The sequence below is a fragment of the Heteronotia binoei genome, chromosome 3 (assembly GCF_032191835.1).
Source record: "Heteronotia binoei isolate CCM8104 ecotype False Entrance Well chromosome 3, APGP_CSIRO_Hbin_v1, whole genome shotgun sequence".
Classification (NCBI taxonomy): domain Eukaryota; kingdom Metazoa; phylum Chordata; class Lepidosauria; order Squamata; family Gekkonidae; genus Heteronotia; species Heteronotia binoei.
Window position 1 is genome coordinate 184,516,958 of NC_083225.1, and position 25,117 is coordinate 184,542,074.

The window sequence follows — 25,117 nt, forward strand, 5'->3', positions numbered from 1 at the left end:
ATTCGGTATATAATACCTGACCTCTGGGCAGTAATAGTGATTTGCTAGCATTTTTTACCTCAGGGAAGTAATGAATGGCATGGAAATATAAGCGTCTCCTGAGGTACAGGCTACGGGCATTATGTTCAGTTCTGTCTGAGGACAAATCTATTACAAATATAATTTGGATGAATAATTCAGAAATTATATGCAAAGCAATATGAGGTGGGCTTGGGTTTTTCTTCTTTTTCTGGTTTTCACCCATCATCCAGTCATCCAGACTTGTCAAAGTAAACACCCATCTTGCATTATTTGATGTGGATTCTTCAAAATAACCCTCTGGGAGAAGCCCACAAAAGCAAACAATCTAGCCTTTTTTGCTTGACGGATAACAAACAAACAATCTGATTTGTTTTACACAGAATTCTGCTGTACCTACAACTGCTTGGCAGGAGTTTTAGAAGTCTGTCAGCTCAAGTGTGAGGCTGGAAGAGGCTTTCTTGTTTGCGACGTTTTGATGGAAGGCTGATCTCTTAAAACAACTATAAAAGTGAGGAGAAAAGTTTTATATTTTTTTGTCAAAATTTGGCATATGTAGCTGTCATGGGTCCCGAAATCTTCTAACTCACCTGGTTGGCACAGCAAAGTAGGTAGAGGTTGAGAACAAAAAACCCTGTTCCCATGCACCCACACGGACACCGTTGCATAAGGGTGCCAACCTCCAGTTGGTGGCTGGAAATCTCCCAGAATAATAACTGGTCTCCAGACAACAGAGATCACGTCTCCTAGAGAAAATGACTGCTTTGGTAGGTTGACTGCATGGCATTTTACCCTGTTGAGGTCTCTCCCCTCCCCAAACCCTTCTCTCCCCAGGCTCCAACCCCCAAATCTCCAGGTATTTCCTGGGATTTACAACTGATCCCCAGGTGACCGAGATCAGTTCACCCTGAAGAAAACGGCCATTTTGGATGGTGGATTCTGTGGTATTATACCCAATTGAAATTCCTCCCTTCTCCAAACTCCACCATCCTCAGACTCCACCCCGGCTTCATAGCCTTAGGAGATAAGATAGTTTTGAGCATGTAGAGGATTCATTTATTTAATTGCCTCTATCTGAAAAAAACAAAGAAAACCTGACTGGTCAATTCAGGTCAGTATGTGAAGAAGAATTGCAGATTTATACCCTGCCCTTCTCTCTGAATCAGAGACTCAGGGCAGCTTATAATCTCTTTTATCTTCTCCCCCCACAACAGACACCCTGTGAAGTAGGTGGGGCTGAGAGAACTCTGACAGAAGCTGCTCTTTCAAGGACAGCTCTGTGAGAGCGATGGCTGACCCATTCCAGCAGCTGCAAGTGGAGGAGTGGGGAATCAAACCTGGTACTCCCAAATAAGAGTCTGCACACTTAACCACTACACCAAACTGGCTCTCTGCAGGAAATTAGCATAAGCGTAATAAATGATGTGGGTTATACTGACGTTAGAGGCGTGGGGCATGTTTGACAGCCTCACACTTGACTCCAGATTCCCCATTTTGTTTGTTCTTCTTGTTTGTGAATTGCATTTGTGTTTCAGTTTCCACATCATTTTCAGTTTCCTTCTGTGGCATTTTCCTTGTCAAAATGAATATATTTTTCAACTTGTATCTGATAAGCACCATTTATTATGCTTATGCTAATTTGCTGCTCACCGTCTACCTATACGCATAGACTGTTAACTTCCTGGTGTGAAGTTAGATCTCCCTTTTCCTGTACTCTGTATTCTAAGATTGCTTTTGCTGGAGATGTCAAATTCAATAGTTATTTTAACAAAAAGATTTATAATACTAATACTAAATATTAAAATGCGGATGATGCGCAGTTTAGAGACAACAATATGTGACAATGTATTTATTTTAAGGAAGTATTGCAGATGTAGACTTGTATTATTTGAAAGAAGAAGAAGATATTGGATTTATATCCCGCCCTCCACTCCAAAGAGTCTCAGAGCGGCTCACAATCGCCTTTACCTTCCTCCCTCACAACAGACACCCTGTGAGGTGGGTGGGGCTGGAGAGGGCTCTCACAGCAGCTGCCCTTACAAGGACAACCTCTGCCAGAGCTATGACTGACCCAAGGCCATTCCAGCAGGTGCAAGTGGAGGAGTGGGGAATCAAACCCGGTTCTCCCAGATAAGAGTCTGCACACTTAACCATTACACCAAACCGGCTCTCTATGCAGTACTCTCTATGCAGATTAAGACTGATTTGTGATCTTTATTTCTTTTTTTCCTTCTTATTCCCCATTCCCAGCTTTTTGAAACTAATAAAACTTTTAAAAACCGACTGTTAACTTCCATTTCAATTAATCTGCTCATACTTTGAACAAAACTCTGTTGGTCTTCAAGGTGACTCTGGACTCCCGCTTTGTTCTGCTGCTTAAGGTAACACAACTGTCCACTTGAATGCGTTTTTCAGTTAGGGCAAGAAGGGTGGCCATTGCTCTGTCTATAGCAGTAGAAAAGACTGAGAATCCAGTAGAACCTCAAAGGATAACAAAATTTGTGGTAGGGCATGAGCTTTCCTGAGTCACTGCTCACAGCTAGAATGCGAATCCATCTGTCCTATATATTGGAAAGTGGAATGATTTCAGATGCCAAATGACATTAGCAGGCAAACGACAATAGAAGGTGTGATTGGATTAGGTGTGACATGCAGAGAGGGAGTAGGTGTAGAGAAATCAGTACTGGTAATGACAGGAAACCTAGGTCTTGATTCAGTCCAGGAGGATGCATTGTCTGGAGTGTCATTATCAGTTGCAGCTCAGCAGTCTGTCATTCTAATCTCTATTTGAATTTTTTTTGTAAGTTAATTGTAACATATTTTTCAAGTGAATTTATTCGACACTTCCTCGGAACAGCTCAGGGTGGTATGCAGAGTTTGCCCCTACCTTTTATCCTTTAAAAAAAAAAGGTTTAATTGCAAAACAATTCCATTCCAAAAACCAGATACGTAGTAACATCTTGAGCAGGCAAATTGAGATCTATTACTAAGATCATAAGCCATGTTGGATCAGGCCAATGGCCCGTCCAGTCCAACACTCTGTGTCACATAAGAACATAAGAGAAGCCATGTTGGATCACGCCAATGGCACGTCCAGTCCAACACTCTGTGTCACATAAGAACATAAGAGAAGCCATATTGGATCAGGCCAGTGGCCCATCCAGTCCAACATTCTGTGTCACATAAGAACATAAGAGAAGCCATGTTGGATCACGCCAATGGCCCATCCAGTCCAACACTCTGTGTCACACAGTGGCCAAAAAACCCCAGGTGCCATCAGGAGGGCCATCAGTGGGGCTAGGACACTAGAAGCCCTCCCACTGTGCCCCCCCAAGCACCCAGAATACAGAGCATCACTGCCCCAGACAGAGAGTTCCAACAATACTATCTCAAATATAAACATTTCCATAACTTCCAGAAAGCCCTCTTAAAGGGTAGGGATTCACAGGTGTCAAGTATCTTAATATACTAGTGGCCTCAAAAATGTTACCAAAAACCCAACAACAGTTATATCAACCATGGGTAAAGGCTGTAATAATCCACAGGAATTCCTAGGAGTTTAGTTTGTATGCAGATAGAGCCCACCTCAAGCTATATTTGAGACACAATTAATGGTAGCCTAACTTTTCTATGCACAGTTACTGTTATATTTTATTGCCCAAATAGTAAAAATAGTAAATTGCAAAAACTAATTATGCTTATAAAATTATACTCTATTACTGCACCAATTGTGAAATCAGCAATGATAATGTGATGCTGTTAGAGTGGCTGAAATTCTCAATAAAATATCACAATCCTCTTTCACAAACCACAACCATTTATCCTCACAATAATCCTGGGGGGCAGATTAGGCTGAGAGAGAATGACTGGGGCAAGTTCGCCTGGGTAACTGAGTGGGGATTTGAACCCAGGTCTCTTAGATCCGAGTCAGAAAAGACAACTAATAAATCACACTGGCATAGCAGCACAGAGAAACAAAAGAAAGGAACATTTCTAGAGCTACACTGGGTAGCTCTAGGAATTGCCAGGAACGCTATGGTTTTTGCTACAGTTTCAAATGATCCCTAGAGCTACCCTTTGGCACTTCTGGATTGTACCTGGAATGATGATGTCAGCAGCCCTATTGCCACAAATTTGCATCCTATACTCTAAATCAATGCAAAAAAGGTTTGGTTTTCTTCCCAGGCTGTGGCTGTCACTCCAAATAACTCTTCAAGTTGTCAGAGTAAAGCATTTTAAACATCGCAAGGAGAGCATGATTCACCCTGCTGTAGAACATGTTGAAGGTCCAGAATATTGCCTCAAGGCCTTTTTAATCAGCTATTGGAACAAGGAGAATTAAAAAGAAAACACATGCACCTAATGTATTAATTCTTTGGGTGTATGCTCTTAATTAGGGCCGGATAAGCATTAACAACTCCTTGTTTGGATTTCTCCCCTGGCTCTGAACTTTAGAGAAACGTATTCTAATGCCTAACTTGCTCTCCCTTCACTTTTAAAAAAAGGTTCATTATTGCAAACTGTTCCGGGATAGAGAGCTATTAAAAAGAAAACTGTCCCTTCTAGAGACAAGACTATGAGGAAAGGTTGAAGGAGCTGAGGATGTTTAGCCTGGAGAGGAGGTGGCTGAGAGGTGATATGATCACCATCTTCAAGTACTTGAAGGGCTGTCGTATAGAGGATGGTGTGGAATTGCAGGACCAGAACCAGTGGGTTGAAATTAAATCAGAAGAGTTTCCGGCTCAACGTTAGGAAGAACTTCCTGACAGAGCAGTTCCTCAGTGGAACAGGCTTCCTCAGGAGGTGGTGGGTTCTCCTTCCCTGGAGGTTTTTAAACAGAGGCTAGATGGCCATCTGACAGCAATGCGGTTCCTGTGAATTTGGGGTAGGTATTTGTGGGTTTCCTGCATTGTGCAGGGGGCTGGACGAGATGACCCTGGAGGTACCTTCCAACTCTATGATTCTTCTATGATGCTATGACTCATCCGCCACACTTCCTTGTAATGCTAGAAATATATATTAAAAAAAACTGGCATAGAGTGGCCATCTGGCCACCTGCTGCTTGATGAGATGGTTGGGAAAAAGACCTCAGCTCCAGAGCTTTTTTTTTTTGAGCTGGAACGCACAGGAACACAGTTCCAGATGGCTTGGATCCAGGAGGTGTGTCCTAATATGCAAATAAGTTTCTGCTGGGAGTTCACACAGGGAGACACACAGGGAGTTCAACTGACTTTCTAGAGCAGGGGTGGCCTTAACATAAGAGCCACATAGAAGAAGCATCAGATGTTTGAGAAAAAAAGCCCTGCACACATGCACATAAAAATAAAAAAGGATCTTTTCTAGCTCCTTCATGGCTGCCCTTCACAGTCTTAATCTCCTTCTGGCTTCTTGGTTGCCGTCTCCCTTTTGGTTGACGATGGAGCCAAGGAACAGACCATCTCGAGCAATTTCAATTTCTTCATCATCTGCCTGGAGAGCCAGTTTGGTGTAGTGGTTAAGTGTGCGGACTCTTATCTGGGAGAACCGGGTTTGATTCCCCACTCCTCCACTTGCACCTGCTGGAATGGCCTTGGGTCAGCCATAGCTCTGGCAGAGGTTGTCCTTGAAAGGGCAGCTGCTGTGAGAGCCCTCTCCAGCCCCACCCACCTCACAGGGTGTCTGTTGTGGGGGAGGAAGGTAAAGGAGATTGTGAGCCGCTCTGAGACTTTTCGGAGTGGAGGGCGGGATATAAATCCAATATCTTCTTCTTCTTCTTAAAAGTTGTGTAATTTCCCAGTAGTCATTGCTTTTGTCTTCTCAACGCTCAGCTGTAATCTCGCTTTGGCACTTTCTGCTTTAACCTTCGTCAGGAGGCGTGTCAAGTCTCCGTGACTTTTCTGTCAGCAATGCGGCGTCCTCTGCCTTCCTCAGACTGTTCACGTCCCTTCCACCCATTTTCTTTCTACCTTCATCTAAATCTAATCCAGTTTAGCGCCTTGAGAGATGGTGAAAAATGTGGAAGAGACACGTGGCGGCAGGAGGAATTTGAGGTCTTGAAAGGGTCTTTTTGAAGCAGATCCTGTCAAGCCTCGTTTCAGCAGGTTGACGGAGAAATCAAAGCGGGGAGAGGGGTGTGTGTAGATCTCTAGTGGTGCTGCTCGCACGCTCTCAGGGTTGTTCAAATGAGCCCTCTCCATCTTCAGAATGGAGAATAGCCCCTTCTCATATTAGCAATTAGACTGGATCCCACAATTTATGACCCACAAAGCTGACCGAGGGCTCTCCTGCTTTGATTCATGGCTTGTGGGGCGCTTGACAATCCTCTTCATTTTGTGGTCCTCAGAAGTGGGCACACACAGGGAGTTCAATTGACTTTCTAGAGCAGGGGTGGTCAAATTTGCTTAACATAAGAGCCACACAGAATAAACATCAGATGTTTGAGAGCTGCCAGACATGAATCAGGTGTTTGAGAGAGGAAGGAAGGAAGGAAGGAAGGAAGGAAGGAAGGAAGGAAGGAAGGAAGGAAGGAAGGAAGGAAGGAAGGAAAAAAGGAAGGCAAATAAATGGGGGGAGGTAGAGGTAGAAGGAAAGCAGCTTTAACTTTAAATGCATTTTCCAAGGCTTGGTTTGAAGAAATGATTTAAAGAGACAAACACCTTCTCCAAAATATTATACCTGTCTGAGGTCCCACCCCTTTCTGAAACTCCACTCTCTCTCTAGGCCCCACCCTTTAAATCTCCAGGAATTTCTTAACCTGGAGTTGGCAACCCTGTGGCCTCTACATAGGAAGAGGACAGTCTTTCTCCACAGTGGGGGGGACCAAAGCAGCTTACATCATTCTCCCCCCCCCTTTGATCTGAACAACAACCCTATGAGGTTTCCCTATCTCCTTCTCAGGCAACCATCCTGGGGTGAAGCTGAGGGGAGGAGGGAGAGAGGTAGTGACTGGAAAGAGGCAGGAAAACAGTAAAAGTGGGATAGCCAGGCCCTCTGAGGAAATGCTTCTGGCTATGCCAGGCTTCCTGGATATTTCAGGGACCTTTGAAGGCTGCGTGTATGGGGCACTGCCTGTGTGGGCCGTTGATAGAGTGGCAGAGGTCTATTGCCGGCAGTGGCCATGATGCCTTTTGTGAGGCCACAGTAGAGTTGGCAGGCCTTTCTGAGGCTGGTTGACAGAGAAGATAGAGAGAAGCATCGGAGATGTGTCTCTCTCTGAGGTAAGGCTGTTTTGACAGTTCAACAGGTGGAGGCAGGGGAGTCAGCCAGTGGAAGGTCAGAGATGGTGACAGACAGTTCATTAGCCAATAGTGGATACCCCACATCCAACGAATGAGGAAACTGGGATTTGCCACCATGCCATGGCTTTTGTTACTAAAGATTGTGTGATGGCTTTTGAGAACACAGATAAAAGGAAATACTTCTTCACCCAAAGGATGAAGCCATAGCGTATTGTTGGAACTCTGTCTGGAGCAGTGATACTCTGTATTCATGGTGCTTGTGGGGGGCAACAGTGGGAGGGCTTCTTGTGTCCTGGCCCCACTTGTGGACCTCCTGATGGCACTTATGTTTTTGGCCACTGCGTGACACAGAGTGTTGGACTGGATGAGTCATTGGCCTGATCCAACATGGCTTCTCTTATGTTATTATGTTCTTAAGGAGTCTTATGATAGTACCTGGTCAAAATTTTATTTATTTATTTTATTACTTTTGTATCCTGCCCTCCCCTGATGAGCTCAGGGTGGCTAACTGCAATTAAAACAACATAGTGCTAAAATAAAATCACAATAAAATCATTAAAAACATTGCATAGTTTTGTACAATTTAAAAACATTTACAGGTTGGACCAACTGTGCCCCAGAGAGAGAATTCACTTTAGCCTTTCCATTTCAGATCCTCTTGCATGCAGAGTTTGAATATCCAACAACTTCCTGGTATTTTCACTATCAATTTTGTACTCTTTTGTCTTTCAGATATTGCCCATGTATAAGGAAGCTTCCTGTGCCTTTGTTAAGGGGAAGGACTGTGGCTCAGTTGCAAAGTTCCTACTGCATATAGAAGGTTACAGGTTCTGTTCCCAGCATCTCCCGTGAAAAGGTTCAGGTAGGATGTGACATAAAGGCTTTTCCCCTGCCAGTCAATGTAGCCACTATTGACCTTGATAGACCAAGAACCTTACTCCGTACAAGGTAGTAAGAACATAAGAGAAGCCGTGTTAGATCAGGCCAATGGCCCATCCAGCCCATCACTCTGTGTCACACAGTGGCCAAAACCCCAGGTGCCATCAGGAAGTCCATCAGTGGGGCACTAGAAGTCCTCATACTGTTGCCCTTTCCCAAGTACCAAATATACACAGCATCACTTGCCCCAGACAGAGAGTTCCAACAATACGCTGTGGCTAATAGCCACTGATGGACCTCTGCTCCATATGTTTATCCAGTCCCCTCTTGCAGCTGTCTATGCTTGCAGCTGCCACCACCTCCTGTGGCAGCAAATTCCACATGTTAATCATCCTTTGGCTGAAGAAGTACTTCCTTTTATCTGTTCTAACTTGACTGCTCAGCAATTTCATTGAGTGCCCACGAGTTCTTGTATGGTGAGAAAAGAGGGAAAGTACTTCTTTCTTAACCTTCTATATCCCATGCATAAAATTCTATTGTGTCGCCCCTGAGTCAACGTTTCTCCAAGCTAAAGAGCCCCAAGCGTTTTAACCAATCCGCATAGGGAAAGTGTTCCAACTCTTTAATCATTCTAGTTGCCCTTTTCTGGACCTTTTCCAATGCTATAATATCTTTTTTGAGGTGCGGTGACCAGAATTGTACGCAGTACTCCCAATGAGGCTGCATCATCAATAGTTAAACATCTGCCCATTTGGGAAAACAGTCTTTGACTTTTCCCTCCCACAACACAGTGACAAATCCATAATGGCATGCCAGTAGCGGTAGACTCTTTTTTTTTTTTGGCCATTTGTCCTATTGCTGTAATGGATGAAGAAGATGCTTCTAAAATGCAAGGAATAAGGGAGACGCAGTGTATTCATGGAGCTGACATTTGGACAACTGTCCACCGCCCCTCTTTATGACTGTAAATTGTCACTTGAATGTCACATCCCTTGTGTCTTCTTTACTTTGTAGCCCTGTCCAGTAATTGTCTGTCTTTGTTTTATGGCACTTAATATGTCACAAAAATGATTTGGACAGTACCATAAAATTGATGTAAATGGCTTCCGAGTATTGCGCGAACGTTATATATCCTCCCTCCCTCCCGTTGGTTTTGTGGTTTCGTTCTGAAATGGAGTGGCAGTTGTTGATCACGAAAAAAGATTGTTTGCAGAGCCCTGTTCCCCAGCATTTTAAACATTAAACAAATAGATGGAATGAGAATACAATATTATATGGCAGAGACTTGGAATATTTCAACAACCAAAATACTAATGATGTTACCAGCCGTGAAAACCTGAAATCTTTGATAACCAAAATACACTTTGCTCACAAAACACACTATCTGTCCATGGCTACAGTGCTTGGAGTTTATCTGGAAGGACCAGGGGTGGAATTCTAGCAGGAGCTCCTTTTCATTTTAGGCCACATCCCCTGATGTAGCCAATCCTCCTGGGGCTTACAAGGCTCTTTTTTGTAAGCTCTTGGAGGATTGGCTACCTCAGGGGTGTGTGGCCTAATATGCAAAGGAGCTCCTGCTAGAATTCCACCCCTGGGAAGGACTATTTGAGTACCTGGGAAGGATGTAATAGACAGGTTAGAAACTGGACCCTCAGGACCACATCTACCAATGATGCTCCTGGGTGAAACTGTTGAAAGCGAAAGCCAAGCAAGAACAGCAGTCAACAAAGTTACAGGCTTTTTAGGAGCAATTTTGGCTGGCGGTTGAGGGCGGTTGCTATGGCTCCTTTAAAATTCCTCTGACTCATGCTCAGAAGAGAGCATGAGTGTCATCTAGTAACATGCTGCATTCCACAATTGCACAGGGGTGAAAATAGGTTTCAACCAGGGTACTTTTTTGTAGCAGGAACTCCTTTACATAATAGGCTGCACACCCCTGATGTAGCCAGTCCTCCTGAAGCTTACAGTAGGCCTTGCACTATTTATTTATTTATTTACTTTCCATTTATATCCTGCCCATTCCAAATGGACTCGGGGCGGCTAACAATCATATAAAAACCAACATCTCAATTTCAAATATAAAACAATAGGACAGTCAGTCATAATTTAAAACAATTTAAAACAAAGTATTGGTGCTATACAGAGTATACAATTTATCTGTTGGTAGTCCTTCTGGTGGAGTTGCCCAGTAGCATAAAAGCCCTGTACGCTCTTGGAGGATTGGCTACATCAAGGGTTTGTGGTAGGGTTGCCAAGTTCCCGGGCTGAATGGAGGTTTCCCTGCTGGCCTGCATTGGGCCAGCGGGGGGATCCTTCCCCTGATGTCACCAGTGCAATGATGTCATTTGTAGTGACATCATCATCCCGGCGACATCGCACGCCAGCTGCTTTAGGAGCTTCCGGGAAAACTCTATGGTTTCCCCCAGACACTCTAGCAATTTGGGAGGGGGAACTCTATGGTACCCATTGTACCATAGAGTTTTCCCTCCCAAATTGCTAGAGCATCATGTTTCCCGGAAGCTCCTGGAGTGGCTGACATGTGATGTTGCTGGCATGACGATGTCACTTGCGTGCAGAGCACGCCCCAAACAACTCCCCCACCGGAGGCGGCAGGGGACTTGGCAACTATAACAGCACGCCTCGCGGTCTGACTGGATCGCTTCTATAAGCGACTTATGGCTACCCCAGCCCCTCTTCAGCCTCAGTTCTTCTGTTGAATTTTACCTCACGACTATGGAACTCAAGGGGTGGGTATAATATGGATTTCTCAATACTAGTCTCTTCGGGGTATTTGTTTTGGTTTCTGATGGATATAGAACTCAATTTGTAGGGGACCACAGCAGCTTTGATTGTTTTCCCAAAATATAGGCACCAGAGAACTTTAAAGTAAACCACAGATATTTATTTAAATACAAAGTCTTCAACTGGGGAATGGGAAATCTTTACATGGGCTATATTGTATCTCAAGTAGTTAACAAGTTGCTCAGTAGTTTCAGGCTTTATAATATATTTTTCCCTTAGGTCTCTCAGGTTCCACAGATCATATAGGTTTCACTCTCCAACACTATTATAGGCTGGCCTCTTGGGTATAATGTGCCAAGTCTCTCAAGTTGACTGGTGCCTCTACTCCCAGCCCTTCAGACTTCTAGACCCACATCTGTTCCCTCAACCACCTCTTTAGCTCTTAAGAGATGTGTATATGTGTCTGTGACTGCTCAGGTCTTCACTGTGACTCTCCTTTTGTCACACACAGCCCCTTGGCTGTTTTTATAGAGCTAGCAGTGAGCTTTGCTTCTCTCGAAGACTCTCCTCAGCTCCTGTCTCAGCTCCTTCTAAGACCAACTGCCCTCTTTAGCAGTCTCCCTCAGACTCTGTCAGTCAACTAACTGCCCTCAGCCGTTAGCTGGCAATCACCTCTGAGAGTTCCGAGCACTGTGGCCCCCACCCTCAGATCACCTGATGCAGGCTCTATGCGTCCTTAGTTTTCTTGTTAACCCGTTCATTACCGTCACAGCAACCCTAGTATGTGGCCTAATATGCAAAGGAGTTCCTGCTACAAAAAAAGCCCTGGGCGCAACTAGGACTGCGTCAGGTGGAAACTTCAGTGCAGAAGAAAAAAAAGTTGAGTTGTGGGGAATGCCTAGCAATAGGCATTCTTTGCTTAACTGTAAGTTGTTCTAAGGTGAGGAGTTGTCTTTACCTGGGTACCCTTTACCTGGGTAGTCCAGGCTAGCCCAATCTTACCAGATCTCAGAAGCTAAGCAAAGTGGCCCTGGCCAATATTTGGATGGGAGACCTCCAAGAAAGTCCAAGGACATGGTGCAGAGGCAGGCAATGGCAAACCACCTCTGAAACATCTCTTGCCTTGAAAACCCTACAAGGTTGCTGTAAATCATAGAGATGGAAGGGACCTCCAAGGTCATCAAGTCCAACCTCCTGCACAATGCAGGAAACTCACAAATATCTTCTCCTAAATTCACAGGATCCGCATTGCTGTCAGATGGCCATCTAGCCTCTGTTTAAAAACCTCCAAGGAAGGAGAGCCCACCACCTCCCAAGGAAGCCTGTTCCACTGAGGAACCGCTCTAACGGTCAGGAAGTTCTTCGAATGTTGAGCCGGAAACTCTTTTGATTTGATTTCAGGCAGTTGGTTCTGGTCCTACCTTCTGGGGTCACAGAAAACAATTCCACACCATCCTCTATATGACAGCCCTTCAAGTACTTGAAGATGGTGATCATATCACCTCTCAGCCGCCTCCTCTCTGGGCTAAACATCCCCAGCTTCTTCAACCTTTCCTCATAGGACTTGGTCTCCAGACCCCTCACCATCTTTGTTGCCCTCCTCTGGACCCGTTCCAGCTTGTCTATATCCATCTTAATTGGGTGCGACTTGATGGGACTTTCCACCACCAACAACTGTGTTGGTTTGCAATACAAGAGCAAGATTTGAACTGGTAGCTCTTAAAGGACTACTGGATTTCCAAGTAAGGACGCCAGCCTCCAGCTGGGACCTGGGGATCCCCTGGAATTACAGCTCATCTCCAGATTACAGAGATCAGTTCCCCTGGAGAATATGGGAACTTTGGAGGGTGGATTCCATGACTTTGTAGCCCACTGAGGTCCTTTCTTCCCCCAGGCTCCATTCCCAAATCTCCAGGAGTTTCCCAACTTGAATCTGGCAACCCCAGGGGTGGAATTCTAGCAGGAGCTCCTTTGCATATTAGGTCACACACCCCTGATGTAGCCAATCCTCCAAAACCTTACAAAAAAGAGCCTTGTAAGTTCTCGGAGGATTGGCTACATCAGGGGTGTATGGCCTAATATGCAAAGGAGCTCCTGCTAGAATTCCACCCCTGTGCAACCCTACCCTGTATCCTTCACCAGTGCTGAAGAGGAACCTGAAAACTCCAGTCTACCTCCTGTGGAAGCCATTTTGTGGTTGCACTCACCACCACCATGTTTTCGAATTTCAAAGGTGGCCACAGGATCTGAAAAGAGTGGGGACGCGTGTCCTATGTACTGAGCATCTGGTTGTTTAAAGATTTTTATTCAGATTTTATAGTGTACAAAAAGGAAGGGGAAAAAAGAGGAATGATTGGGGAAAGGTAGAATCAGAGGAAACAGAAATAAAAAATTCATCTTATCCATAATCTCATTACAAAACAGCTTATTACTTAACACTAACAATGCATACAATACATTTTGACACCAATCTTCTAAAGTTGTGCATTTAATTTTTTTTAAAAACCAGATTATCCCCATAATGAAAATTTTTTCTTCTGCTTTATCCTCAATCAATAGCTATTAACCATCGACATTTCACATTAAAAATTTAAAAAGAAAGACTATGAGCCCCGAAGGAAGGTGCACCCATCCTCCACTATTTCCAAGGGAGGGAAGGCATTTAAAAGGTGTGCGGTCGTTTTAAATCTGATGGCCAGAAATCCCTTTGGAGTTCAATTATGCTTGTCCCCAGGGGTGGAATTCTAGCAGGAGCTCCTGTGCTTATTAGGCCACACACCCCTGATGTAGCCAATCCTCCACGAGCTTACAAGGCTCTTTTTTGGAAGCTCTTGGAGGATTGGCTACATCAGGGGTGTGTGGCCTAATATGCAAAGGAGCTCCTGCACACACCCCTGAAGTAGCCAATCCTCTAAGAGCTTACAAGGCTCTTTCTTGCAAGCTCTTGGAAGATTGGCTACATCAGGAGTGTGTGGCTTAATATGCAAAGGAGCTCCTGCTAGAATTCCACCCCTGCTTGTCACAACATTGCTCCTGGCTCCGTCCCCAAAGTCTTCTGGCCCCACCCTTAATGTCTCCTGGCTCCACCCCCAAAGTCCTCAGATATTTCATGAATTGGACCCGGCAACCCTATTGGCGTATGCTGCTCTAGCCAGTTTGTGGTAGGGTTTCTATTTACAGGCTCCCCCCACTGATAGCCGGATAGGGTCTGGCAACCCTGTTCCCAAAGTATAAGCTTTTGAGAGTCAAAGCTCTGATGAAAGACCGTTTGCTAGTCTGGATGTGAGCTGTAATTCTGCAGGACTCCCAGGCTCACACCTGGAGGCCAGCATCCCTCCGACCCCAGTATAATTTTTGCCTCCTCTAGGATCCGGCAGTTACGACTGTTTCGCATTATTCATCGTGTTGCTAGCGGAGCGTTAGTACACGGGTAGCCATCACATTCTCCTAATACAATCATCGATCATTGCAGGCACGTACACATGTACGAAGCTAATAATTAAACACCGAGGGTGGAAAACGCAGTGAGCAAACAGGAAGCGATCAAAGGAACTCAGCCGAGTGTGGAAAAACTACAGCAAAGCTGAACTAAGAGGAGGAAAAGCAGGACAGGAAAAAAAAATTGAAGGCTCCTTTCGGGTTTCTATGTGGTTGGGGGGTTAACGGAGCATTCATGAGGTCATACTTGTATGTTTTGAATTCACCACATTGGAATAGACGCAGCCAAGGGTGGAATTCTAGCAGGAGCTCCTTTGCATATTAGGCCACACACCCCTGATGCAGCCAGTCCTCCAAGAGCTTACAAAAAAGAGCCCTGTAAGCTCTTGGAGGATTGGCTACATCAAGGGTGTGTGATCTAATATGCAAAGGAGCTCCTGCTAGAATTCCACCCCTGGATGCAGCCCTCTGGGTACGTTAAAAAACTCCTCAGGTGAACCAATCGCTACTTAGGTGGTAGCTTTTGTCTCCACTCCAGCAGGTTCTGAGGACTGCAAGAGTTAGGGATGCTAGCCTCCAGGTGTGGCCTGGGGATCCTCCCAGAATTACAACTCACCTCCGGACTACAGAGAGCAGTTCCCCTGGAGAAAAGGGATGCTTTGGAGGGTGGCCTCTAGGTCACGGTATTTAGCTGAGGTCCCTGTTCTCTCCAGACTCCACCCGCCCGCAAATCTCCAGGAGTTTCCTAACCTGGATCTGGCAACCGTATAGGCAGACGTTTTACGGGGTGCGTAAGGCATTTGCCAGTAAATTCTAAGAGGTATTGAATTCAGGATAGGCACAGTACTGATATGTTAGAAACCATACACTTAAGTGTTTAGAGCTAAAATTGCTGCAAAAAGAAGGGCCCGCTCAACATTAAAAATTAAAAATAAAATAAATATATTTATTGATTAAGAAAATAAGAGCTAATGGCCATCTAAAGAACAGCTTACCTAATATATTCATAGTGGGTTGCAGGCCAGCAAACTCCAGAAGGTTTTAGCATCTGGTTGAATGTATCATTTTGAACTGGCTCTAGCTCCTATATGAAAAATGTATACAAGAAGAAGAAGAAGAAGATATTGGATTTATATCCCGCCCTCCACTCCGAAGAGTCTCAGAGCGGCTCACAATCTCCTTTCCCTCCCCCCCCCCCACAACAGACACCCTGTGAGGTAGATGAAGATATTGGATTTATATCCCGCCCTCCACTCCAAAGAGTCTCAGAGCGGTCACAGTCTCCTTTACCTTCCTCCCCCACAACAGACACCCTGTGAGGTGGGTGGGGCTGGAGAGGGCTCTCCCAGCAGCTGCCCTTTCAAGGACAACCTCTGCCAGAGCTATGGCTGACCCAAGGCCATGCTAGCAGGTGCAAGTGGAGGAGTGGGGAATCAAACCCTGTTCTCCCAGATAAGAGTCCGCACGCTTAACCACTACACCAAACTGGCTCTCCTCCGCTTGGGGCTTAAGTGTCTTGGAGTGATTGAGAGAAAAGATGTGATAAGAAGAATCATGAACATTGGTCAGTACTAGCGGCTGTTACTCCTGAAAAAAACATAGAAAGGCATTACTCCTGAAGAAGTCTTGTGATGAAATGGGCCTATATCCGGGTGCTCATTGACTTTTTTTGCAATATGGAAATGTTAATATTGGACCTCTATTATAACAAGAAGTATGCCTAATTTATAATATGAAATATATGAATGGTTATTTAAATTGAATTTTATTATGACATGAAGCTTGTAAAATTTAAAATGTTGAGCATTAAAATATAGGGAAGTTTTTTAATGTTTACCGTCACAGAAGTTGCTTAACTTTTTTTGCCTGTCCCTTTTACTGTGATCCCTTTTTCTTGTTACAATCCCCACTTGGGGGCAGGAGATCCGCCGGTCTGAAGGTCCTCCCCCTGCTTCAGGATTATTAGAAAGCGGGGTGGGGAAATGTCTGCTGGGCACTCTATTGTACGCTATGGAGACCAATTCCCATAGAGTTTAATGGATAATTGATCTGTGGGTATACAGAATGATCTTGATAGGCTGGAAAACTGGGTTGAATTTTAGCAGGGATAAATGTAAAGTTCTGCATTTAGGTAGGAAAAATCCAATGAGCAGACTTGTCTCAGCAGTAGGACCCAGGGGTCTTAATGGACCATACACTGGACATGAGTGCAGTGTGATGTGGTAGCTAAAAAGGCCAATGCAATTTTGGGCTATATCAACAGAAGCATAGTGTCCAGATCACGTGGTATCACTTTAGTCTGCTCTTGTTAGACCTCACCTGGAATGCTGTGTACAGTTTTGGGCACCACAATTTAAGAAGGAAATAGACAAGCTGGAACATGTCCAGAGGAGGGCAATGAAGATGATGAAGGCCTACAGACCAAGTCCTATGAGGAAAGCTTGAAGGAGCTGGGTATGTTAAGCCCGGAGAGGAGATGACTGAGAGGTGATGTGATCACCATCTTCCAGTACTTGAAGGGCTGTCATGGAAAGGATGATGCAGAGTTGTTTTCTGTTGCCCCAGAAGGTTTGACCAGAACCAATGGGTTGAAATTAAATCAGAAGAGTTTCTGGCTCAACATTAGGAAGAGCTTCCTGACGGTTAGAGCGGTTCCTCAGTGGAACAGGCTTCCTTCTTGGGAGGTGGTGGGCTCTCCTTCCTTGGGGGTTTTTCAACAGAGGCTAGAGGGCCATCTGACAGCAATGCTGATCCTATGAACTTAGGCAGATCATGACAGGGAGGGAGGGAGGGAGGGAGGGCAGGAAGGGTTGCATCAGTGCTTAGTTCTCAGGTCTCTTTCTTACATGTCCAGGGAAATGCTGTTTGCCACTTTGGGATCAGGCAGCAATTTTTCTCCAGGTTAGTTTGGCCGGGGATCCTAGTGGTTTTGAGGTTCCCCCCCCATCTTATGGGCATAGAACAGGGGTCACTGTGTGTGTGTGTGGGGATTGGTGCTTGTGAATATCCTGCATTGTGCAGGGGGTTGGACTAGATCAGGGGTGGCCAAACTGAGGCTCGGGAGCCACATGTGGCTCTTCCACACATATTGTGTGGCTCTCAAGATCCTCACCACCCCATTGGCCAGCTTGGAGAAGGCATTTGTCTCCTTAAATCACTTCTTCAAGCCAAGCCAGCTGGCGGCTTGGAAAATGCATTTAAAGTTAAAGTTGCTTTCTTTCCACTTCTCCCTCCCTCCCTCCCTCCCTTCAACATCTGACATTCATGTCTTGTGGCTCTCAGTCATCTGACGTTTATTCTATGTGGCTCATGTTAAGTGAGTTTGGCCACCCCTGAACTAGATGACCCTTGAGATCCTTTCCAACTCTATGATTCTATGACCCTTGCTCTTTTCTACTGCATCTACAATTATCTACAAATAATTACGATGACCCACAATTATGTACACATTTGTTTCCCTTTGTATGTCCATCTCTACTTGCAAACAGTTACCAGCCATCTTTTTTCTTTCGCAGCAATGCAGATCCTGTGAGTTTAGGGGGAGGTGTTTGTGAATTTCCTGCATTGTGCAGGGGGTTGGAGTAGATGACCCCTTCCGTCTCTATTATTCTATGATTCTGGTATAAAGGGCTTCATTTGCCAGAAGATCAGTCTGATAGCTAACTGATCCTATCAAGGATCTCCCAGGCCCTGCAAAGTCCACAACTCCTCAGGAATTAAAAAGGTCAAGGTAGTCCCCTGTGCAATCACCAGTCATTTCTGACTCTGGGGTGACATTGCATCACAACGTTTTCACGTCAGACTTTTTTCTAGGGTGCTTTGCCCTTGCCTTCCCCAGTCATCTACACTTTCCCCCCAGCAAGCTGGGTACTCATTTGACCGACCTCGGAAGGATGGAAGGCTGAGTCAACCTTGAGTCGGCTACCTGAACCCAGCTTCTGCTGGGACGGAACTCAGGTCGTGAGCAGAGAGCTTGGACTGCAATACTGCAGCTTTACCACTCTGCACTCCTAAATGCTTGACTGAGTGAAGAGAAAGCCCACCAGGTGGCATTAGTACCCCAAGCACCCACACCTGTCAATGGGAATCAGCCAAAGGGAGTGGATTCTTCCATGTGTTGTTGCTGAAAGGAAGCCGACTCTGAGTCTTCCGCCTCTGGCAACGGGAGAGGTAAACACGGTTTTGACATTGACAGGTAACAAATAGTTTTCTTAAGAAATTAGATGAACTCCTTGATGTCTTTTAGATCTGTGTTCAGAAGCACTTCAGAGTAAGCACTGGGGAGACCTGATTTTATGCCAGCAAAAGAGATCAAGATGGATGATTAGGAGAGGATCAGAGAAACCGAAAGGAATTTGGAGTTGTTGCGGCGGGGGTGGGGGGAGGGAACTAAGGGGACAAAAATTTGGGGACAGGGATGCTGGCTTCCAGATGGGACCTGGGGATCCTCTGAATTTGCAGCTCATCTCCAGATTGCAGAGATGAATTTCCCTGGAGAAAATGGATGTTTTAGAAGAGGAGGAGACTGGATTCCTTGCAAACGTTGCCAAGCTGAATTATTCAAGAGAGCTTGTCTAGGAATGCAATGGAGTGGGGGGGGGGGCTGTATGCCATCAAGTCACAGCTGACATGGCCACCCTGTGAGGTAGGTGGAGCTGAGAAAGCTCTAACAGAAACTACCCAGGAGGAGAACAGCTCTGAGAGAGCTATGACTGGCCCAAGGTCACTCCAGCAGTTGCATGTGGAGAAGTGGGGAATCAAATCCAGTTCTCCCAGATGCAGTTAATCACTATACCAAGCTGGCTCTCCTTAGAGGGTGGTCTCTATGGCACTGTAGCCCGCAAAGGTCTCTGTCCTCCCCGGATCTGACATAAATGAGACCTTGTTGGGCAGGGCCATATCGGGTTGGGCCGAGCCATGTCGGGCCGGCCATGTGTGTACCTATTTAAGATTAGGTAGCAGAGATATAAATTTTATAAAGAACACAGACAAACACAAATATATTTTTAAAAAAACCTTAAAACATGGTTAAAACGTTAGCACTCATTGGTCTTAAAGATGCTTTCTTTGTATTTCTCCCATGGAATCCTGGGGACTGGGCAAAGGAAGCTCTGGCTCTTTCCTTCCTTCCCTGGGGACCAGGAGGGGGAGGAGCCTTAGCCAATAGAAGGAAGAGAGGCTTGGCTCAGTAGCTCTGCTGTGCAATTGAGAGAGCCTGGCAAAGCAAGCTATTCCTCTTCCTTTCCTCCCCAAGGGAAGAGCCTCAGCCAATGGAGAAAATAGAGGTTTTGCACTGTAGCTCCCGTGCAATTGAGCGAGCCTTGCAAAGCAAGCTGTGATGCAGAAGTAAGCAAGATATCAGAAGAAGGAAGCAGACAACAGCCAGTTGCTTGGGGGCCTGATAGGAGCCCTCTGATTTGGCCCCCCGGACGGCATGTTTGACATTCCTGACCTAGACTGGCACCTTAGGCAAGGTTAATGTCCGGCGGCCCCCTCCCCTACTGATAATGTCACCAAGTCACATGGGGAGTACTTAATTTGTCACCCCCAGAAGGCCAGCACCCTAGGCAATCACCTAGGGCAGGGCTGGCCCTGCCTCTCCTCATCATCCATCTTGATCTGTTTTGCTGGTACAAAATTGGGTCTTCCCAGTGCTCTCTCTGAAGCAAAATGGAAAATGCTTCTTTGAAAAGCATCACAGCAGTACTTAGGATTTGGGAGTCCGTATAGTCCAAGCGATGGTATTCCCAGTAGTCATGTATGGCTTTGAGAGCTGGACCATAAGGTAGGCCGAGCTCAGAAGAATAGATGCTTTTGAGATGTTGTTCTCGAGAAGACTCTCAAGAGTCCCTTGGACTGCAAGAAGATCCAGTCAGCCAGTCCTAAGGGACATTAACCCTGACTGTTCCCTGGAAGGTCAGATGCTGAAGCTGAAGATCAAATACTTTGGCCACCCAATGAAAAGGGAGCACTCACTGGAGAAGGCACTGGTTGGACAGTATTACTGATGAAACTAACACAAATTTGAGCAGACTTTGGAGGATGGCGAAAGACAGGAGGGCCTGGCGTGACTTGGTCCATGGGGTCGCAAAGAGTCGGACTCGACTGTGCGACTGAACAACAACAACAAAAATGAGAAGAAGAAGAAAAAGAAGAAAAAGAAGAAGGATTGCAGATTTATACCCAGCCCTTCTCTCCGAATCAAAGACTCAGAGTGGCTTACAATCTCCTTTATCCTCTCCTCCCACAACAGACACCCTGTGAGGTGGATGGGGTTGAGAGGGCCCTCACAGCAGCTGCCCTTTCAAGGACAACCTCTGCGAGAGTTATGGCTGACCCAAGGCCATTCTAGCAGGTGCAAGTGGAGGAGTGGTGAATCAAACCCGGTTCTCCCAGATAAGAGTCCGCACACTTAACCACTACACCAAACTGGCTCTTTTTTACATATCTTTTGTGCTTGTTGGGGGAGACCTTCCCACTAAGGGTGCAACTTCTCTCTATTCAGCTCCACTCCTGTCTAATAAAGCCTGAAAAGGAACAGGGACCTAGCATTGTATGCCTTAGCCTAGGTCTTAGGAGCCGATCTTCTGGAGAGTTAGAAAGATATTTAATACCAATTTCTATACGAGTGCTCCTATAGTAAAATTTCACTGATTTAGAGGCCTTTTATTGTAGCAGGAACTTCTTTGCATATTAGGCCACACACCCCTGATGTAGACAATCCTCCAAGACTTTACGGGGCTCTTGAAGAAGTTTTGAAGAAGAAGATATTGGATTTATATCCCACCCTCCACTCTGAATCTCAGAGCGGCTCACAATCTCCTTTACCTTCCTCCCCCCACAACAGACTGCCATTTGAGGTGAGTGGGACTGAGAGGGCTCTCACAGCAGCTGCCCTTTCAAGGACAACCTCTGCCAGAGCTATGGCTGACCCAAAGCCATTCCAGCAGCTGCAAGTGGAGGAGCGGTGAATCAAACCTGGTTCTCCCGATAAGAGTCCGCACACTTAACCTCTGCACCAAGCTGGCTCTCTTCTTACAAGGCCTGCTGTAAGCTCCAGGAGGATTGGCTACATCAGGGGTGTGTGGCCTAATATGCAAAGGAGTTCCTGCCACAAAAAAAGCCCTGCTGATTTAGTAGGATTGACAATTCCAGCTGAGAGAAATTCCTGGAGACTTGGGAGCGGTCGCTATGGATGGGGAAATATGAGGAGCAATTTTATCTAGAATTTTGGATATTCTCTAGAGTCTGCCCTCTGAAGCTCTATAATCTGGAAATCACTTGTAAGATTCCAGAAGAACCCCGGCTGCCTCAACATGGAGGTTGGCGACCTCTCCTGAAAAAAGCTACAGCAGACCCGGCCGAATTGGCGAACTACCGGCCGGTGTCCAATTTATCGTTCTTAGGTAAAATTATTGAGAGGGCCGTGGCGTTGCAGCTACAGGGGTTTCTGGATGACGCTTCTGTCTTAGACCCATGTCAGTCTGGTTTCCGGCCGGGCCATGGGACGGAGACGGTGCTGGTCGCCTTAGTGGATGACCTCCAACGGCAACTGGATCGGGGCGGCGTTGCGGTACTGATGCTGTTAGATCTGTCGGCTGCATTTGATACAGTCGACCATCGGCTACTGACGCGCCGCCTCGCCGACATTGGGGTCGAGGGGTTGGCCTTGCAATGGCTTTCCTCCTTTCTCCTAGGTCGGGGACAGAGGGTGGCTATCGGGAGCGAGCGGTCCCGGAGGCGCACACTGGATTGTGGGGTGCCCCAGGGAGCAGTTCTCTCCCCGATGCTGTTTAATATCTATATGCGCCCCCTCGCCCAGATTGCCCGGCGGTTTGGGCTGGGTTGTCATCAATATGCAGATGACACCCAGCTCTATCTATTAATGGATGGCTGGCCCGCCCCCGCCCCAGGGAATCTCGACCGGGCATTACAGGCTGTTGCGACATGGCTCAGGCTGAGTGGGCTGAAGTTGAACCCAGCGAAGACAGAGGTCCTATGCGTGGGTCGCGGCGCTCTGGGAAGGGAAATAGCTCTCCCGGCCTTCGATGGTGCGCCATTGAAAGCAGCGCGCCAGGTAAAGAGTCTGGGTGTTTTACTGGAGCCTTCATTATCGATGGAGGCCCAGATAGCAGCCACTGCCAAGTCAGCATTCTTCCATCTGAAGCGGGCAAGGCAGTTGGCCCCTTTCCTTGAGCGCCGGGACCTCGCAACAGTGATCCACGCAACGGTCACCTCAAGACTAGACTACTGTAATGCCCTCTACTTGGGGCTACCTCTGTGCCGGACCCGGAAATTGCAGCTAGTGCAGAACGCGGCGGCCAGGCTGTTGTTGGGACTCCCAAAACGGGAGCATATACGGCCGGGACTACGTGAACTGCACTGGCTGCCGATTATATACCGGGTCCAGTACAAAGTGTTGGTCGTTACCTTTAAAGCCTTATATGGCCGAGGACCTGCCTACCTGAGGGACCGTCTTTCCCCATATGAACCCCAGAGAGCACTGAGGTCAACGGGGAAAAACCTAATGACTATCCCTGGGCCGAAGGAAGTTAAATATCAGAGCACCAGAATACGGGCCTTTTCGATCGCGGCCCCTACCCTATGGAACCGACTCCCCGAGGAGGTGCGGGCCCTGCGGAGCCTTGAACAGTTCCGCAGGGCCTGCAAGACCATCCTTTTTAAATCAGCATATTCGGACTGCTAAGAAAAATGGTAATTAAAGATCCGCCAATGCGGCCTAAAGATCTATACCGCAGTATAATTGTATTTACTAGACTGGTTTTTATTTTAATGTTTTATTGTTCTATATTGTAATTCTAATGTTTTATTTATTATGGTGTGTTTTTATGGATTGTTGTTAGCCACCCTGAGCCTGCCAAGGTGGGGGAGGGCGGGATATAAATGAAATTAATAATAATAATAATAATAATAATAATAATAATAATAATAATAATAATAATAATAATAATAATAATAATAATAATAAATATCGGACTGGGAAATGCACAGAAAGGCTCTTTGTGTCTTCCTGTTTTACTGCGTTTTTTGTTACGCAAGTTATTTCGAGCCCTGGAAAGGCAGGATAAACATATTTCAGATCGGTAATAAACACATCTTTGTTTTCATACGATGTTACTGCGAGCTTTCCATTTTGTCTTTTTTTAAATTTTGGCTGGCATTCCCAATTCATTTGTTTTATACTTGAGCTCAAAGGAGGCAAAAAAAAAATGCTGATTAGACAGGAATCGTTCTATAAAATCAGTGCGGCTGCATACCTGGCTCGGCTGCTGGCTCATCCTGATTGGAGAGAACATGCGCCAGAACCTAAAAATGTTTAGTGTGGCCCTAAGATTGGGACTTTGGTGTAGTGGTTAAGTGTGCGGACTCTAATCTTGGAGAACTGGGTTTGATTCCTCACTCCTCCACTTGCAGCTGCTGGAATGGCCTTGGGTCAGCCATAGTTCTCTTATCTGGGAGAACTGGGTTTGAGTCCCCACTCCTCCACTTGCAGCTACTGGAATGGCCTTGGGTCAGCCATAGCTCTCTTCTCTGGGAGAACCGGGTTTGATTCTCCACTCCTCCACTTGCAGCTGCTGGAATGGCCTTGGGTCAGCCATAGCTCTTGCAGAGGTTGTCCTTGAAAGGGCAGCTGCTGGGAGAGCCCTCTCAGCCCCACCCATCTCACAGGGTGTCTGTTGTGGGGGGAGAAGATATAGGACAGGGGTGGCCAACGGTAGCTCTCCAGATGTTTTTTGCCTACAACTCCCATCAGCCCCAGCTGTTGGCCATGCTGGCTGGGGCTGATGGGAGTTGTAGGCAAAAAACATCTGGAGAGCTTCCATCAGCTCACAATCTCCTGATATAGGAGATTGTGAGCCGCTCTGAGTCTCTGATTCAGAGAGAAGGGTGGGTATAAATCTGCAGTCTTCTTCTTCTTATGACTGAAACTAGAAAAATTAATCTATGTGTGCTTGGATCAGGGGATTCTAAGGGACAAAGTAGGCATTACTGCGTCTTCATGTCCACCACAAGGATGTGGTACCATCTGAGAGCTTCAGAGGGTAACCATGTTGGTCTTCACTAGAACAGTGAGCGTTGAGTCCAGTATCACCTTAAGGTAGTGAGTTAGTCCCCTGTGGAAGCACCAGTCGTTTCCGACTCTGGGGTGATGTCGCATCATGACGTTTTCATGGCAGACTTTTTTACGGGGTGGCTTGCCATTGCCTTCCCCGGTCATCTACACTTTCTGCCCAGCAAGCTGGGTTCTCATTTTACCAACCTTGGAAGGATGGAAGGCTGAGTCAACCCCTAGCCAGCTACTTGAACCCAGCTTCCGCTAGGATCGAACTCAGGAGAGCCAGTTTGGTGTAGTGGTTAAGTGTGTGGACTCTTATCTGGGAGAACCGGGTTTGATTCTCCACTCCTCCACTTGCAGCTGCTGGAATGGCCTTGAGTCAGCCATAGCTCTCGCAGGAGTTGTCTTTGAACGGGCAGCTTCTGTGAGCGCTCTCTCAGTCCCACCCACCTCACAGGGTGTCTGTTGTGGGGGAAGGAGATAAAGGAAATTGTAAGCTGCTCTGGCATTCTGATTCAGAGAGAAGGGCAAGGTATATACTGTATCTATGGTCTTCTTCTTCTTCTGAGAGCTCAGACTGCAGTACTGCAGCTTTATCACTCTTGCACCACGGGGGTCCTTATCACCTTAGAAATCAACAATTTTTTTTGGGGGGGGGGGGTATAAAGCCTTAGAAAGTTAAATCTCTTTTTGTCAGACAAAACAAAGGGAGCTTTGACTCTCGGAATCTAATACTCTGGAAATC

The 25,117-nt window shown here is 46.2% G+C and overlaps 1 protein-coding gene across 1 annotated transcript in view; it reads left to right on the forward strand.

Annotated features, from left to right (window-relative positions):
• PRCP (prolylcarboxypeptidase) overlaps nt 1-24,871 on the forward strand; it is a 254,800-nt gene extending 229,929 nt beyond the window's left edge. Inside the window, exon 10 of the transcript XR_009555235.1 lies at nt 24,830-24,871. The gene's annotated coding sequence lies outside the window, so the exon portion shown is untranslated. The remainder of the gene's footprint in view (nt 1-24,829) is intronic.
• The last annotated feature ends 246 nt before the right edge of the window (nt 24,872-25,117 follow it).